Consider the following 18,749-nt stretch of genomic DNA (forward strand, 5'->3'; position numbering starts at 1 on the left):
CCTCCAGGGGTCCTGAGCAACATTGAGCCCCAATGCCCATGTCAGTAACATAAACTTTAATGCACCTCAAATTGGCTTCTGTGATGGCTTTGATAATACACCTGTCAGCTCTCTGACTGCAAGGAAAGTAAATGACTGACAGCCTCAGTTGCTTTGTTCTTAAATCCGACACTGAATTTATGCCAAGACCATACTTCCCATAGACTGCTCTCAGCTGATGACTGAGAGAAACATGGACCCTAAGGCATATGCAGTATTCTTCTGATAGCTTACTAGGGCTCAAGGACTCCCTGTAGGCCTTACCAAACTTTCTGTAGTAGTCTAAGATGCTTCCATCCAACCATCTTCCTTCCCCCTCTCCTTCACGAAGGATCAGATGGCCACTGAAATCCACTGTTTTCCCAGCTTCCCCTAGTCCCTTCCCATTTTCTGTTACACAGACGTTTTCTCCCAATAAAATCCTTATACATGTATTCCTGCCTTGGTGTCTGCTTCCCAGAGGACCTGGAGTAACACAGCTGCCTTCCCTTTTCTGTCTTATTTCACTGTTCCCTACCAGCGTTTCCTGGGATCACCCAATACACTACTTGCATTCTAATCTTTGTCCCATGCTCTGCTACTGGAGAAACCCAACCACGATGATCTTTCTTTTATTAATTCTTAAAATTTTATAACTTGTAACTTCTACATTCCCTCCACTACACACACACATGCACCACATGCACACATAAGCACATACACACATGTGCAAAGACTCACAATGGAGTACTTTAATATAAAATCCTTTGAGACAATGTTCTTCCATGGGTTTAAAGATAGAGTGGGCAAAGAATGTTAAATGCTAACAGATATTGAGAGACTTCAGAGATTTAAGGGAAAAAGCTGAAATCATAGATGCTTGATGATTTATTAATGTTAAATTCAACTTCTGAACTTCCTTATCTATTAAGCAGAACCACCCAATGATGTCTCCAGTATCATTGTTGGAAATTGCTTATAGTCACTCCTTCCATAGTTCATAGAGTTCATACATGGGATCTATATAATGTTGCTTTACATCTGGACATGTACACAGGACCCACCAAAACACCCAGATCCTGCAGAGATTATAAATGATATGCACAGTTTCCAGGACAAAGTGTGAAGATAACAGTAGCAAACTGATTAAGCCTTTCTCTTTTGATAAGGTTACACATACATTATGGGTAGTTGTCCTGTTGAACTGAAAGAGGACTCAAATGGGGAGAAGAATGCAAAGCCAATAAGGGGGCAAGGAGCTTATTATAATCTACTTGAGCCTTGTATAAAAATATGCCCATTTGAAGCCTTTTTGAGATTTCATCTTTCTTCCATAATGCTGGCTTTATCTGGATAATACATTTTCACTAGTTATTGCTTATCAGATGGAACCCCATCTTCTCTCTAGTTACCCAGTAAACCAAGGGCTAATATTACTAATAAGAGAGTCCTGGCACTGATAATATAAAGTGGCTCTTACCCAGTGGTCCATTACCTCATCACTTGGAGGACTTTGGACATCCCGTTACTAGGTATATTAGATAGTTCTTGTGTCCTATGTCATATCCTCTCCATTCACATTTTTACTCCAGCCATTGCTATGGTGATCAGCCTCAAGTAGATATAATCTTATGGTACTTCTCTCTGTTGCGCTAAAGATCTCATGCTGTCACATGAGTCACGTGACAGTCAGAGAAGCCATTTTGACACATGGAGAAACTTGGAATTATGACGGAGTTACTACTCCATGGGGCAACTCTTGACCAATGAAAGATTGGAGACAGTGGATAAATACAACCCCTTTCTCTCCCTCAGGTCAACAAGTTTGAGGAACATGCCATATGACTTAAAGGTTTCCCAGCAAAATTTAGCCTAAGAGAGCCACGACAGCGACCATCCCAATAACAAACTCTAAAATATTCTTCCTTTTCTTCCCTATTTCATTCTCCCCATGTCCCCATCCTGTTCCTTGAGATTACTTCCCAAAATAATCTATATGATGCAAACCTTTGCCTGAGATTCTGCTTTTTGAGAAATCTTGACTAATACTAGTATCTAAAATTTACGGGAGAAAAAATAAAGGTAGAATCTAGAAAAACCTGGAGAAAGGACTTTGATATGGATAAAAATAAATCATCTGGGGTAGAGGCCAGGCCAGAAGTTTAATATACAGTATGGTAAGAATTTTGGCTGTGTTTTAACTGAATTTGATATCCAATAGAATGGACAGGTGCTAAAATTCTTAAATAGGAATTCTTGGGGAGCGGGGATCTATAATTTCAGGGAGGAGGAGATGAGGTATTTCTCAGCAGTAAGACTATTTTCAACTAAAAGTCTAGCCAGGGGTGAAAATCACAGCACTGTCAGGAAGGAAAGAGGAATGGTCATTAGAGGTTGTGCAGAGCCTCATGCCCTTGTGTGCAAGCAGAGCTCTTATAGTCAGTAACATGACAGAATTGTCAAATGTGCTTGAAGTCAACTAAATAAATGAATAAACATAAGTCAATTCTGTACACGCTGTAAAAGCATAAAATGGCAGACAAAAAATAATCAAAATAGAAAATAAAAGTAAAAGACAAGTATGAATAGTATGGTTTAGCTCAAATCTCAATGCTATTTCATTGTCACTGTTTGATTGAGATATCCACATAATCATATTCAAACTATATGACCCCTCCTCCCAAGAATTTTATATGTATAGCTTCTATATCAGTCACTGAGGGTAGAGAGACCTGTGACCCCAGGTTCCTGGAGAGCTATGATGATTCCAAACTGTAAAAGATGCCAGGGTCTCAGCCAAGTGGCCTGGGGTTTAGGGCAGTGCTGGTGGGAAACCCGACTGCTAAGCAAAATCCAAGGCAGAAACCTGCTTGAATAGGCTGGACATGCCATTGGGGAGACTATGATTCAGCGGGTGAAATGTTCACCCAAGGCAAAAGAGATAATACACTTACCACAGCATAGATATTACAGACCCCAGAAACTTGTCTGGGAAAAAGATGTTAAGACACAAACTTTTGTGTCCAGGAATTCTCAGGACCTAGGTGATGTAGAGAAGGGCAGTAAAGGGTCACAGTGTCTGCTGAGCTTAGTAAAGCTTGGGAAGGCAGGGTTGAAGGGTTCTCAACCAGAGTTGCAGCTGTGCAGCCCGCAGTGGAGAACATGAGTGTGTTAGAGAGAGACGTTTCCTATCCATATATTAATGGAGCAGGCATTCTTTAAGGCACTAGGGCAGTGATTCTCAATGGGGGTGATTCGCGCCCTCCAGAGACATTTGGCAATGTCTGAAGATATTTTTGGTGGCCACAACTCGGGGAATTGCCACTGGCGTCTCTTGAGTAGAGGACATGGATGCTGATAAACATCCTACCGCATCCTACAGCCCCCATAACAAAAATTTGTTTTTTGCTTTCTGACTCCAACATCAATAGTGCAAAGGTTGAGAAATCCTGGACTAGGGTGATATTTACAAGCTTCTCATAGATTCTCAGTGGGCAAGAGAAAAGGGACTTACTGTATATGAAGAGTGGAAGGAAAGGTATATTTCATAAGCCTCTGCCGTGTGCCAAGTCCACACACAACTTTTCTTAAACCTCACAAATGAGAGTAGATAGTTTGACATCATTCTACAGAAAAATAAATAGTCTCTGAAAGAGAAGCAGTGACCCCCAAAATAACTCATTTTAGCTTGGACTTAAATCCAAATCTTTTAGATACAAAACCCAAAGCTGAGATCTCACTGAAAAAAAAAATACGCGAGTTATATTTTCTAGTTTCAAAATGGAAATCATTTTCATTGATCACTTATAATTTTTAACAAGGCAGGAAAATGTCATTGTGCTCATGACTGGCTTTATGTGTCAATATTTTTATCTGATCTTAGTAACTTTTAATAAATGTAGACATCATGCTATTAGAATGTTTATTTAATCATTAAGGTTTATTTAACACTGAAATATTAGGAATAGTTTTATCAGGGAGGTGGGATGACAGGTTATTTTTATTATTGTCTAATTTTTCCTGAATTTTGCAAATTTTTTATAATAAGCCTATATTAAAAACTATAAAGTTGCCAGATAGGTATATTTTAATGTGGTATAAATAGAAGTTATTTCAAGATATAGAGTAAATTGCATAGAGGATATAAATTCATTCATTTGGAGATTATACAGATTTTTGACCATGAAATCTAAAATTCAATTCCATTGAATATCACAAGCACTTCCTCATGAACTACACAAAATGAGAGGGACAAAAAGGAAAAAGGCACACAGTTTTTGCCTCCAAAGAGCTTGCAAAATATGATTTTGTTCAAACTGATCCAAATGCTTGGAGTGCTTTCTCTTCAGAGCTGCCTGTGAATCAGCCCACAGCTAATTCTAATTCTGTTCTCCACAAATAATCCATCCAGTATTATCTGGTGTAATATCCTCTATCCCTCCACTCCTATAGCATCTTGCTGGAATTTCTGATGTAATATTCTAGCTGCACTATTATTGGTCTCCTCCCCCAAATTATGAGTTTCAAAGGCCAAGTTTTATGCTTATTCAACTACGTATTCCCTTATCATCGAATGCATTATCTTGCACATAGAAAAAAGTCAATAAACACTTGCTTAATTGAAATAATTCTAGCCCTGGGGCCAAGATGCTAACAGATTGCCATAATCTCAGAGAAGGGACAGGAGTGGATGTGTTGCAAAGAGTGCCTGTGCTTTGAAGTCATGTTTATATTCAGGGTTAGTGGCCTCTATTTTTAATTTACTTGATTTTTTTACAATATCGACATTTTTTCTTAAATAATTCCTTATTTACATCCAAAGATCAAAAGTCTTTCAAGTTGAAGCCCTGCCCTCACCCTCATTTATGAGCTGTGCTCACAAAATGCTAAGGAATGTTAAAAACCCCTGACATGAAAAATGTGTTGCATCGCAAGGCTTTAAGATGGACCAAGGAAAGAAATATGTAGCTCTATATTTGCGGAGCAGCACTAGGTGGAGGGTTAGAGGGCTACGTCTCAAAGTTTAATACCACATCCAACAGGTGTGGGTGAAATCCATCAGAACAATGAGCGAAGTCTGCCATCTACAGGCCGGCAGTGTATCACCGTGTAGGTGCCAGTAGACCCTGAATCCAAGAAGGTGTAATAAGTCTTGGGTAATACTCAGTGATATGATCTCAAAGAGACAATCCTATGTTGAATTTTTTGGAGTCAATGCTTAGTTCCTGTCCTTCAATGTAGGTATATAAGCAAAAAGTTAACACTGGTTAAAAGACAATGCTCCCCTTCACCCTGTTCCCTGTAAAATCATGACTTTACAAAATTTAACATGGCAAACTTCCTGTGTCTCCCACTTCTATTTTTATCAGGTGCTCTGTCCTTTCTCGCGCTGTAATTATCTCTATATACGTCTATCTCCCCAGGAGTCAGTCGACTCCTGAAGTGCAGGGGACCTATAGAATTCATTTCGGCATGCCCTCCTGCCTAGCATGGTGTCTGACCTGTGGCAGATATTCCAGAAAGATTGGACGCATGAATAATCAAGAGAATAAGAGAACAAATGGATTGGAAAGTGGATCAATAAACTAATTATTTCTGGGTTTTCTTGTTCCAGATTACTTATAAATTTATGAATAAAAATGTAGTCTAATATACATGTATACAAATACACATATTTATATATAAATGTGAATGGATGTATGTGTACATTTGTGTGTATATGTATACACACGTATGTATGCATACATATATACATATACACGTATGTGTGTGTATAGTCAGTTGTTTTGCAACTTCTGTAATAAATCAAGGGGTTTAACACTTTTATTAAAATCCGTAAATCCATATATTTTAGATCTTATAAATTCAGCTTTGGGTTTCCAGCTATGTCATTTTATCGGACAAAATGTTCTGAAAGATTCATTTTATTTATAAAGTAACTGTGGCACCAAGGCCATAGTTATTACTTCTCATTTATTTTGTCCTTTCTGCAATTGACCATCTAGCTCTAGTAGATGAAATGAGAGCCAAGAAAAAATGTTTAGATAAGATCACTATAGAGACAGAATAAAAAAGAAAGTGGAAAAGTAAGATAAATATTGTTTCTCCTAAGAGACCTGGATTCTCTTCCCAGTTCTCTCCCTATCAACACGACTTTGAGAAAACTTTTTTGGATTTTTAACCTTGAATTATCTTTAAGAGGAAGGAGCCAATATTCATCATTCACTGCTGTCTACTAGGCACTGTGCTTGGCATTTCCATGAATTGTTGCATTTAATTTGCCCAACAGCCCCAGACCTGGGAGACGCTTATGGATATATCCATTTCATGGACATGAAACTGAGTCACAGAAAGATTATTTCTGCAGGGTCATATTGCGGGAGGTACCATGGTGCACTGGAACCAGCTCACACTGGCTTGTAAGAACCCACTCTGCATTCAGGGATGCCATTTTTGTAGCTTGAAGTCAGCCACAGTGGAATTATTTATGACGTGTCAATCAGCAATTGCTACGAATCAGCTCCAGCCTCTACCCCAAGAACCAGCTGTTAAACATGTTCCAGCACACCACTGGTTATTAAGCAATAATAAAAGTTTAAGAATAATTAACTCCAAAAATGCATGTTCTTTCAAATAGACCCAGTACCCAGGAGTGAAGGGATTGTCCGTTTAAGATTTGCATAGCGATTTATAGTTGATGAAACAATACTTTTATGCATATATAGGCTCAATAAAATCAACATGATTTCTGTTTCTCTTTTCTTCCTCCCTAATTTCTCCTCTCCTCCTCTCCTCCTCCATTTTCATCATGATTGCTGCCAGATACTGAGGGTTTGCTATGTGCTAGGTGCTTGACATAAACTACAAAACTTACAACACTGAGGGAAATAAGGCATGGATCAGGTAAGGGAGTTAGACAAAACCGGGAATTAACTACGTACAGAGCCCTGAATCCAGAATACAAGTTCCAACCCTTTTATCTGCTAAATCAGTCTCATGATTACTTCCCAGACCTAACCCCTCAAGTTCTTTCTTCTGAAAAGTTCAAGAGATCCTCCCTTCTCCTCTTTTTCATATCTTTAACAAATGTGTGAGCACAGAGTATATGCCACACACTGTTCCAAGTGCTCAAGAAGTTTATGGTGAAGTCAGGCAGAGTCTCTTCCCTAGGGAATTTCCCTTTTAGTGGAGGGAGACCGGACAAAAGCAGCAGTGACAGAATAGCAAGAGGGTCCAGCAAGTGGGCTTGGGTTTGAATCCTGGGTCCACCTCTTTCTGTGTGACCTTGGACAAGTTACTTAACCTCTTTGTGCCTCAATTTCCTATCATAAGTTAAAAAGGAATAATAATAGTCCCTGCATCTTAAAGTTGTTGTGAGAGTTAAATTTTATAATATTAAATAGTGTCTGGAATGCAGTAAGTGCTCAATACACATTAGCTACAACTTTTAAAGGAACAAATTAACGACAATCTCCGTGGTAAGAGAGATGAAGGAAACATACCAGATCCTGAGACTAGGATGAGGGTGGACTGTTTTAGGTAAAGTGATCAATAAAGTTCTCTCTGATGAACTGATAGGAGGATGAGACGGTATCCATCCTGGCATTAGATGGAGGGAGAACATTTCCAGCGTAAGGAGCTGAACTGCTCAACTCCGAGATGGGGAAGTGTGTAGTGTTCGAAGAAAGGTTCGAAGTCAACGTGCTTGGAGCACAGGCAGAATGGAATGAGATGTGGACGGAGTGGCAGACGGGGATGAAATCATGCAAGGCCCTTGTGGCCTTATGGAGTTTGCATTTTATTCTAAAAGCAAGCTTTTTCTGTTAGAAAATTTCTGTTTTCAAATAGGAACAAGTCTTCTCAATGCCCCTCTTCCTTGTGGCCCGTGGTTAAGGATCCCAGGGTTTACCTAGTTTTAGAGTCTTACCATTATTTCTTTTGTGAAAACTTCAAAAGATAATGAGCAATCATTCTCAAATTGACATTTCTAAAGCATCCCAAAGTTCTTTGTGTCCTGGGTCTTTGTCTTTAGTTTCTAAGTCCTTGGCTTAAATAAGATCATCTGGATCTGAAATCCATTGATGGTTTCTGCAAACTTATGCATTAATAGACTTTCTGGAGAGAATTTCCACAGCTTTCATCAAATCTCAGCAGGTGTTTGACTCAAGAATGGTTAAGGACTATTGACTTAAATTGTCAAAAAGTTCACTCAACTCCTGTTCTTACACCCTCCCATTTCCCAGAAGCCTCCCTTAGGGCCAGAATCAGAAAAAGATAATTAGATGTCCTCTGTTCTCAAGTAAGGAACTTGACTTTTGGGAGATTTCCAGCCTTGGAGACAAGCTCATCTATCTCAGGATCCTCTTACAATATAGGAGGAATCTGCTGAAGATGCTTCTCCAAGACAGTATTATTATTATCCTTGTTTTCTAAGTGGGGAAACAGCTTTAAATTTGGACCAGCTAAGAAAGTCCTTATGATCATCAGTCCTGTGCTTAGTCCACTTACCCTGATGCCCCAAGAGCAGCTCAGTGAACCAAAGTTGGCATCCTAGACCATCTCTATGCTCTCTTCTAGTCTAACCACTCATCATACTGAAAAAGAGAATTAAGAGTTGGGTGAAAAGTCTATTTCGGTGAGTTTATAATAAAGAAACTGATAAAACCTAGAAAACGTCAGGGCTTATAACTTAGTTTCCATGCAGAGTCATATTAAAAAAAAAGTTAAGCATCCAAAATGATGAAATAAGGTATTCCAGTGATGCTACATGTCTCTCAAGCAAGTCAGCAAGAATTCTCAAAATCCCACTTCTCCTATATCCCATGCCTGCTTTTAGCCTCACAAACAACCCCATCCACAAGCTCTTCCCTGTATCTTCCTCCCAAATCTAATTAGTAAAAGGTCTGCCTTCTTTTATAATTCTCCTTCCATTTCACCCATTATTCAAATTATCTACAATGAACAAGAAAGAGGAGGGGCTCTGATTGAGGCCTGGAGTCCTCTCTCCTTCCTCCCACATCTGCACCATTCTCCTCTCAAGCTTCTTGGAGCACAGGAGCCCAGCAAGCAGACAGGCTAAGGCACTCTCCCTAGACAGTAAAGGATGGGAGTACAGAAAGGTAAAATGCTTCTTAGAGGTAAGAGAGAAGGAATATGAGGAATGGCTGCGGCCCCTCATACGTTAATTAATCCTACTCTTATCGCACTGGTGTAAGAACAGCAAAATCTCCATAGGATGTAGATTCCAGGTCTTGGGCTCTATTAACATCCTTGTAGCAGAGTTATTAATTTTTCAGAATGCTTCGTGTTGCTGCCTTTTTCTCTTCCTCCCCCTCCTCTCTTTCTATTTTTTCTGTTCCTCCTTCCTTCTTACTATAACCAGCTATATGTCTAATAAAAATAGAAGTTGGGTGTTTTTATTTTTTCATTTTTTGGAAAATCAATCACAATCTTTACTCTCACTGAGACCCTATTTTTGAGGACTATTTTCACAAAGTGACTTTTGGAGGTAATTTTCCGGGCAACAGACATTTTTCAGTAACTGTGGTGGAATCCAGAGTACTGGGTCTCAAAGGTGAAATCGCTGGGGAAAGTGCCTATGCCGAGCTGCTGTTATCCTGACCTTGTAAACACGTGTGCAGGTGCCTGTCTCATCGGCCATCTCAAATTGCCACGGGAAGAGGCAATGACAGTTTGATTTCACCCAGTCCCCTGAGTTATGAGTAATTTTGCTAGACTCTTGTCATTTTCTGGCAGATTTCATGAAGTTCTGCTGAATTTGCAAACAAAGGCAAAAGGCAAACAATGGTCTAAGCTGCTTTGAGATTGCCTCATTAAGTGGCAGCCTGCTGGAAACTCTCCACTTATAGCAGTGAACACATCTGAGCTCTACAATGATGTCATTGTCTAAAACTCTGTTCACATTGCTTTGGGGCAATAAAGCTGTCCCAGGTGCAACTAACCAAATAAATAAATAAGTATATAAGAAAGAAAATAGAAAGAGCAGGAAACTGCTCCATTTATCAAGAAAGTTGATTTTCAGTTCTACTGCTACTGTATCAAACTTGTCACCAATGAGCGGTTTCCCCAAGTTCTTTAAGACTCAGTTTACCTCTCTGGAACTTGGATACATTGATGCCCTTTCTGTTTGGGGATTCCACTGAGCTCTACTGGTGTCTCCAGTCCAGAGATGGATTGTGCGACATGCTCTCCAAAACCCTTTTAATTTCAGAAGTGTGCATTTGTATGGTTAGGTCAAAGCCCTTTTTTTTTTTATTGATGTTTTAATAGTTTATAACATTGTGAAATTTTGGGTTGTACATTTTTGTTTGTCCATCACCATATATATGTCTCCCTTCACCCCTTGTGCCCACCCCCTACCCCCATTGCCCTTGGTAACCACAATACAGTTTTCTCTGTCCATGTGTTGGTTTATATTCCACATATAAGTGAGATCATACAGTGTTTGTCTTTCTGTTTCTGGCTTATTTCACTTAACATAATATCCTCCAGGCCCATCCATGTTGTTGCAAATGGGACGATTTTATCTTTTTTTATGGCTGAGTAGTATTCCATTGTATATACATACCACATCTTCTTGATCCAATCATCAGTCAAGGGACATTTAGGTTGCTTCCACTTCTTGGTTATAGTGAATGAACATAGGGGTTCATAAGCCTCTTTGGATTGTTGATATCAGGTTCATTGGATAGATTCCCAGTAATGGAATAGCTGGATCATGGAGTATTTCTATTTTTAATTCTTTGAGGAATCTCCATACTGTTTTCCATAGAGGCTGCACCAGATTGCATTCCCACCAGCTGTGTATGAGGGTTCCTGTTTCTCCACATCCTCTCCAACATTTGTTGTTTTTTGTCTTGGTGATTATAGCCATTCTAACAGGCGTGAGGTGATATCTTAGTGTAGTTTTGATTTGCATTTCCCTGATGATTAGTGATGTTGAACATCTTTTCATGTGCCTCTTGGCCATCTGTATATCTTCTTTGGAGAAGTGTTTGTTCATTTCCTCTGCCCATTTTTTGATCGGGTTGTTTGTTTTTTTATTGTTCAGTTGCAAATATTTTCTCCCAGCTGGTGGGTTGTCTGTTCATCTTGATTCTGGTTTCGTTTGTCTTGTAGAAGCTCTTTAATCTGATAAAGTCCCACTTGCTTTTTTTTTTCTTTAGTTTCCCTGATCTGGGTAGGTATGTCATTCCAAAAGATTGTTTTATGACCAATGTCAAATAGTGTGTTGTCTATATTTTCTTCGATGAGTTTTATAATTTCAGATCTCACCTTCAGGTCTTTGATCCAGTTTGAGTTAATTTTTGTGAATGGTGATAGCAGATGGTCCACTTTCATTCTTTTGCATGTGGCTGTCCAGTTTTCCCAACACCATTTATTGAAGAGACCTTCCTTTCTCCATTGTATGTTCTTAGCTCCTTTGTCGAAAATTAGCTGTCTGTATATGTGTGGTTTTATTTCTGGGCTTTCAATTTCTGTTCCATTGATCTGTGTGTCTGTTTTTGTACCAGTACCATGGTGTTTTGATTACTGTTACTTTGTAGTATGTTTTGAAGTCAGGGATTGTGATGCCTCCAGTTTCGTTCTTTTTTCTTAGGATTGCTTTAGCTATTCAGGGTCTTTTGTTGGTCCATATGAATTTTATTATTCTTTTTTCTATTTCCGTGAAGAATGTCATTGGGATTCTGATTGGGATTGCATTGAATCTGTAGATTGTTTTAGGTAATATAGACATTTTAACTATGTTTATTCTTCCAATCCATGTGCATGGGATGTCTTTCCATGAAAGCCCTTTTAAAATGTAAAGTCCTTGGCCGGCCCGTGGGATAGCGGTTAAGTGCGCACACTGCGCTGCTGGCGGGCGGGTTCGGATCTCGGGCACGCACTGACACATCCCTTGTCAGGCCATGCTGTGGCGGTGTCCCACATAAAGTGGAGGAAGATCAGCATGGATGTTAGCTCAGGACCAGTCTTCCTCAGCAAAAAGAGGAAGATTGCCATGGATGTTAGTTCAGGGCTGATCTTCCTTACAAAAAAAAAAAAAGTAAAGTCCTAAACATGTGAAGTAAGATCCCCAGTGTATTTTTCCATTTCAATAGACCCCACACCCCACAAACAAGAGCAGAGCAAAGTAAAAAGAATGTCACACTAAGATGTAGAGAGAATCTAAAAAGAATCTAGTTTCATTAAATATAAGTTGAGGTCCTTAGGTGAAGCATTTACTCTCTGGGACTCAGTTTCCTTATCCATAAATTATGATGAAATGGAACGTCCTCACAAGATGTTGAGGAGACTACAAGAGATTATTTTTATTTTTAAATAATAGATAATAAATAAAATAAATAAATAATTAAAATAGATTTTATTTTAAATTGATCATTTAAGAAAACCTGAAGTCCGTGGAATTAGTTGCCCAAAGTTAAAAAAAGCTATGAGTGTCTAGTCCATCTGAAGAATCTGTTCCAAACAAGCGCTATCTGGATTTACGCCCCTCTGAATTGAAGAGTTAGGCCTACACTGAGTACACTCGTCTGTGAAATGGAGTAGTGAGACCTAATTCACAAGGTTAATGTTGTAAGGCTTAATGCAACAAAATAATGCGGCATGGAGAATGTGTTTGCCATGTTGTATTAAATACAGTACTTGTTTTATATATATATATATTATGTATATATTTTGCTCTTCTATGGCATGGAATTCCATGTGATTGTAGACATAAAAATGACATTAAGATAATACATTTTTGACAAGGAGCAGTAATAACAGCCAGAGAAGCAGGTTTCCAGCCTCCAAGTCCTTGAATTTCAGAGGGAATCCAACCTCCCTGGCAGACATGGACCAAGCTTCACTGAGGCAGGAACGCTGTCAAGAGTGGCCTTGCTCCTGACCTATTTGAGCAAAGCTTCTGCAGCTTCTGAAGGAGGCCCAGGCTTCCAGGGCAGAGGGAGTTGTGACAAAAGCATTTCCCCCTCAACACCAAGAAGCTGCCTGAGCAGCAGCTTCCTCCCCTCTCTCCCCTCCCTCCCCTTCCTGGATTGTGCCCCTCCTGCAGATTACCCTTTGACCTTTCATCCTGCCCTCTCTCTAGGAGTTTCTCCCATAAAGACACCTTCTGTGAAGACTCTGGCAAGTCATGGACTGGCCTTCCCAAAATCTGCCCATGGAGCAAAAGAGAGTAGAAACTCCTCCTTCCAGGGAAGCCATTCTCCCTGGAGAAGAAGTGCCCACACCCCAAGTCTTCCAATAGAACAGAAAGAAGTGGAGCTGCCTTTCCTAGGTCAGGAGGACAGACTCTCCTTATTTGAGCAGAGAGAGAGGCTTGTCTTCCCCAAGTCAATTGGACCCTTGGCCCAGAATAAAGCCAACTCACCCTGTGACCGGATGCCACCCCAAACTCAAGTCTTGAGATTCATCCAGGCAGAACACTACCAACAGAGCTGAGCCCTCAGGGGAAGCCCACTGACTGGATGGTATCCCCAAGCAGCCTTCCCTAGGTAATTTGAACTAGATATGCCTTCTTGACCAGGAACAAATGGCATGTGAGCCTGATAGCTTGTCCCAGATTAGCCTCTCCCACCATCATCCCCCGGGTGAGGTCCTCTATGTTTTCCTATGGACTAGATGTTTCTATTTCTGCTTCTACTGTTGCACAAACCACTTGGAGCATGCAGAAATTATGAGAGAAATTTCCCTGATCCAGTGCCATGTGGCCGAGTTTATGACAAGACTCAAGCCCATTGGTGTTGCTGGCAGTGATAACGCCCTTGTTTTGAGGAAACATCCTCCTGCCTCCAGCCACAGCTTCCCACTTGACATTTCTCTTGTGAGTACCCACACTGGTCAAGAACATCTGATTCCCGAGATATACCCTCTCTATGTTCACAGCCACCAGTCACTGATCCCAATCAGAGGCAGACACAGGCTCTTAACCAGCCAGAGAGTTCTAGAGTTGCTACTGCTAAGGGTACCTACACACCTGTCATGGAAAGCTGAGAGGGCGCCCTTGATCATCATCAGCAGGCTATAAGGCCCCCCAGCACTTATGTTTCCATCCACGCCCCCAGCTCCTAACCCTGCCTGAGAGGAGTGTTTTGCTCACTCCTTCAAGTACATCCACAACATCTTGACCCTTGATTCCAGCTGAGTCAACTCTTGTGTACCAGCTTTGTGGCAATCAAAATGTTCTTACCAAACATAAACTAATTCCTGAAACATAACTGCTCACTGCAATGACCAGCCCCTTCCAGAGCAAGTCTGCTGTGCTAAGGTGAAGAAAGCAGCCTTCACTGATGACCTGCATTTTCCCCAAAGTGCAGGTCACCTTATCTTCTATGCTGAGCAGAGTCCTAGAGATGAATGGAAAACTACTCCAGTAAGCACTGTCTGAGAAGTATGGCTCTAGTGGCCAGAGATCCAGGCATGACAGTGACCAAGAACAGGGTCTAACTCAGGGAACGAATGTCAATCCCACCCATAGCCTAGGAAGAGCAAGTCAAACCCAGAGACTTGAGAGTCAGATGGAAGGGTAGCCCACCTCATGCCATTCTCACCACTGCGAATACTCACTCCAATAAATACCTCTTGGAAAAACCATTAGGTTTTCAAAAATATGCTGTACTATGTGATTTTAGAGAGCAGTAGAGAGAAACTGCTAAAAATCATTGTCTTATTGGTACAGTGAACCAAGGTTTTATTTGCTTTGAAAGTTATGGCTAAACATTGATGTCTCCACATATCATGCTATGATTTCTAATATCTTGTTCCTGACCACAACACTTTCCTGTAGGTCTTTGTCACTGTGGTCCCATTTAGCCAGTGAGGAATCCAAGATGTTGGAGTTTCTTTCTATCCGAGGTTGGTAACAGAACTGGAATGAAGAAGCCACAGCTCATAGACTTAGCTCTCAGTGAAAATGAACTGGAAAAGTTCACAAAGCCCGAGGCAGCATGGTGACTTTCCTCTCAGTAAACATTTTTCCAGATCAAGTTTATTATATTCCACTCTTTACAGTCATCCCATTGAACACTGAGGCCATGTCCATATCATCACTGATTATTCAAAAGCACTTATGGTTTCTTACTGATGAGTTGAACAAATCATGTTTGTTTCCTAAAAAAAACAAAAGAACCATTTAGTATGAGTTCTTTGCCTCCTGCTGTATCCACTCTTTTCTTATTTACCTTTGAGGACAACAGAGAAAAACAAATTAGATAGCTAGACCCAAACTGTGAGTGCTGTGTAACAATGCCTCAGTCTTGAGTTAGAGAGTAGGGATCTAGTTCTCAGAGAAAAATTAGAATCTTTTTCTTGGGAAGTATTAATTCAATACATAGACTGTTAGAATAAAACTAAAGTTGTATTGCTGAGTAAAATTTCCCTAACACACATGAAGTTTCCTCTACTACGAGGAGGACAGGGGTTGGATTTATTTGTATTTATAACTTGAATCCATAACACAAAGTGGACACACATTAAAGATTGGTAGAATAATTAAGTTAATAAAAGTAATGAAAATCTGTGGTTGAGTATAGAGTACCCCCTGAGGGCAGCCCAATTGGAAATCAGAAAATCATGAACTCAGTACTCAAATCAGGGAAATGATAAAAGCTTTAGTTAAAAGTGAAAGAAACATCACATGGGAAATCAACCAAAGCAATGAGAGATAAGAATGCAGAGGGCATCTCAAGGAAGGAACAGAAGCTTTGGATCAGACCAAATTCAGTTAATATCCTAGTGTCATTACTTATAAATTGCATGACTTTGGTAGATTTACTTACTTTTTCTAAGATTAAACTCTATGAGATGAAGTCAACTTCCTCATCTGAAAAATGGTAATAATAGGGGTAATTGTCAGGATAAGTGGAGATGATATGTTTACTTCTTTTAATACAAAGCATGATACATAAGTTTGAAAGATATATTAATTTTATTTTTACTATTAATTCCATCTATTGAATAGCAACGATGTGTCAGGTGCTATGATGGGTCCTTGACACACCATACTTACTTTACTCCTCTGATAGTAGCCATTTTCCTCTTCCAAGTTGTTTTCAATAGGATAACCACATGCATATACTGGTTTAAACCATAGGTGACCAACTTGCCCCAATTTGCGTAAGACTTTCCAATTTTATACTGAAAATCTTATGTCCCTGGAAACCCTTCATTCCCAGGCAAACCAGGATAGTTGGTCTATTAGTTAGCTTGAGCTGCCATAACAAAATATCACAGGCTGGGCGGCTTAAACAACAGAAATTTATTTTGTCACAGTTCTGAAGGCCAGAAGTCCAAGATCGAGGTGTTGATAGGTTTGGTTTCTCCTGAGGCCTTTCTCCTTGGCTTGCAGATGGATGTCCTCTCACAGTGTCCTCACATGACCTTTCCTCTGTGCATGCACATTCCTGGTGACTTTTTATGTGTGCAAATTTCCTCTTCATTTAAGGACACCAGTCAGATTGGATTAAGGCCCCACTCCAATGGCCTCATTTTAACTTAATCGTCTCTTTAAAGGCCCTGTCTCCAGGTATAGTCACATTCTGAGATACTGGGGATTAGGACTTCAACATATGAATTTTAGGGAGATACAAATCAGACCATAACAGTTTGTCACCTTAGTGAAGCTTCATAAAGTCTCTATTATACAACAAACATTCTTTTTTTTTTATTGCCATAATATTCATTTATAACATTATATAAATTTCAGGTGTACATCATTATACCTCTGTTTCTGCATACATTATATCATGTTCACCACCCAAAGACTAATTACAACCCATCACCACACACATGTGCCTAATCATCCCTTTTGCTCTCCTCCCTCTGCCCTTCCCCTCTGGTGACCACCAATCCAATCTCTGTCTCTATGTGTTTTCTGTTTTTCTGTTTTATAATTTTATTTATTTATTTTTTCCCCCAAAGCCTCAGTAGATAGTTTTATGTCATAGCTGCACATTCTTCTAGTTGCTGTATGTGGGACGCGGCCTCAGCATGGCCGGAGAAGCGGTGTGTCGGTGCGCGCCTGGGATCCAAACCCGGGCCGCCAGCAGCGGAGCGCGCACACTTAACCACTAAGCCACGGGGCCGGCCCTGTCTCTATGTGTTTTCAACAAACATTCTTAAAGCAGTTGTGTTGAGCCAGGCAGTGTGCTTAAATATTCCACCCAGAATCTGAAGCCAGCCGTCTACGCAGTCCCTATTTTCATTACCCCATGAGAAATGGGGATGCAGGTACTTGAAGACAAAGTAGAAAGTAAAATGATCACTATTCTTGTGGAAGCCCAAGAGTTACATGTGGAATTGTTGAATTTCTTTAGTTGGCAACATCTTTGAATGAATGAGAGAAGAATAGAATGTAGATGTGCTGAGAGCCAAGAAGTCAAATGTTTTCTTTTAGATTATACAATATGAAATATATGATATTCTATCATTTTGACCTAAACATAGAGAAATTCCATCTATCTCATAGAGCATAGTCTTCTTGCAGTGACTGCTCGGTTCACGGTAATTCTGCTTTCTCTGGGGGCTAATCCTCATATATCAGTGGCCATGTCACTACTTAGATGATCATCCGCCTCGTGGCCACAGCTGATGGATGAAGGTTAAGCCCTTAATTTAGTCTGATTCACTTAGATATCCAATGAAAGGGCAGGGAAGGACAGAGAGAAAGTCATAAAAGCTGAGTCACACGAATGGCAGCATTTCAGATAGAAGATCCAAGTGCTTCAGCTATTCCAAGTCCTGGCATCTTCTTGGTTCCTTTCTTTTTCAGGTTGTTCCTATTCCACCTGTTACTTGAATGCCCTCCCAAATACTTTCCTCTTTTCTTAAGCTAAGTAGGATCAGATTTTATCATTCAAAATAAAGTAACATAAATGAATACAGATATCTGGTACTAAAATTGGCTTCCTACTTGAGTTCTCTAAACTTAAGAATCCTTTATGCTCGCTCACCATTCTATCACCAGTGCTAGTAGAGTCCTAGTCGTAAAACAAGAGTTGAACAAACACTGAAAGGATAGATAAACGAATGAATGAGGAAATAAAAGATACATGAACTAAATGCAAAATTTTGCTTTTACTTTTTTATTTTCTCTTGGAAGAGGAAAGAGGCATAGTTTTTAGTTGATTCTAAAATTGGTCTCTATCCCAAAAAATCTGTCCAAGCACTCACTTAGATAGTAAACAGAAGAGCATGGGATCAAGTGTCCCAAAATCAATTGCTGATAACCTCAGAAACAGGAGATACTTGTGAACCTGTCCTTACTCTTGATAGCCCTGGCACTGAAAGCTGGGAAAGCAAAGTCTTGAACAGACCTGGATAAAGCAGTTAGAACTCTGGCTTCTCCTAAAATCCCTTCTCACAATTATTTGGTATTCCACATGGCCAATGAAACATGTCTGTCTTTAGCATCATTTTAAAAAGCCAGTCTGGACAATGACCTATGAGAGGACCCAATAAAATAAATGTTTTCCTGTCTAAATTTGAAACCAATTGAGGTAGAGTTGGAAATAAGGTCAAGGGAAATGAAAATCTTTTCTCTGATGCTGTTAAAAGCTGTTTACGTGGATGTAGCTGACTGTATAGGAAGAGTGCCCAACAGAATTAGGCAGACTTGCCCAAACAATCACAAGCAATTCTTTCCCCAGGGTGAGGTCTTTACAAGTAGACTTATTGCAGGACCTCTGGCACACCAGACCACACATTCTCTG

This window comes from Ceratotherium simum, chromosome 8 (assembly GCF_057802395.1).
Source record: "Ceratotherium simum simum isolate JZ-2026a chromosome 8, ASM5780239v1, whole genome shotgun sequence".
Lineage (NCBI taxonomy): Eukaryota > Metazoa > Chordata > Mammalia > Perissodactyla > Rhinocerotidae > Ceratotherium > Ceratotherium simum.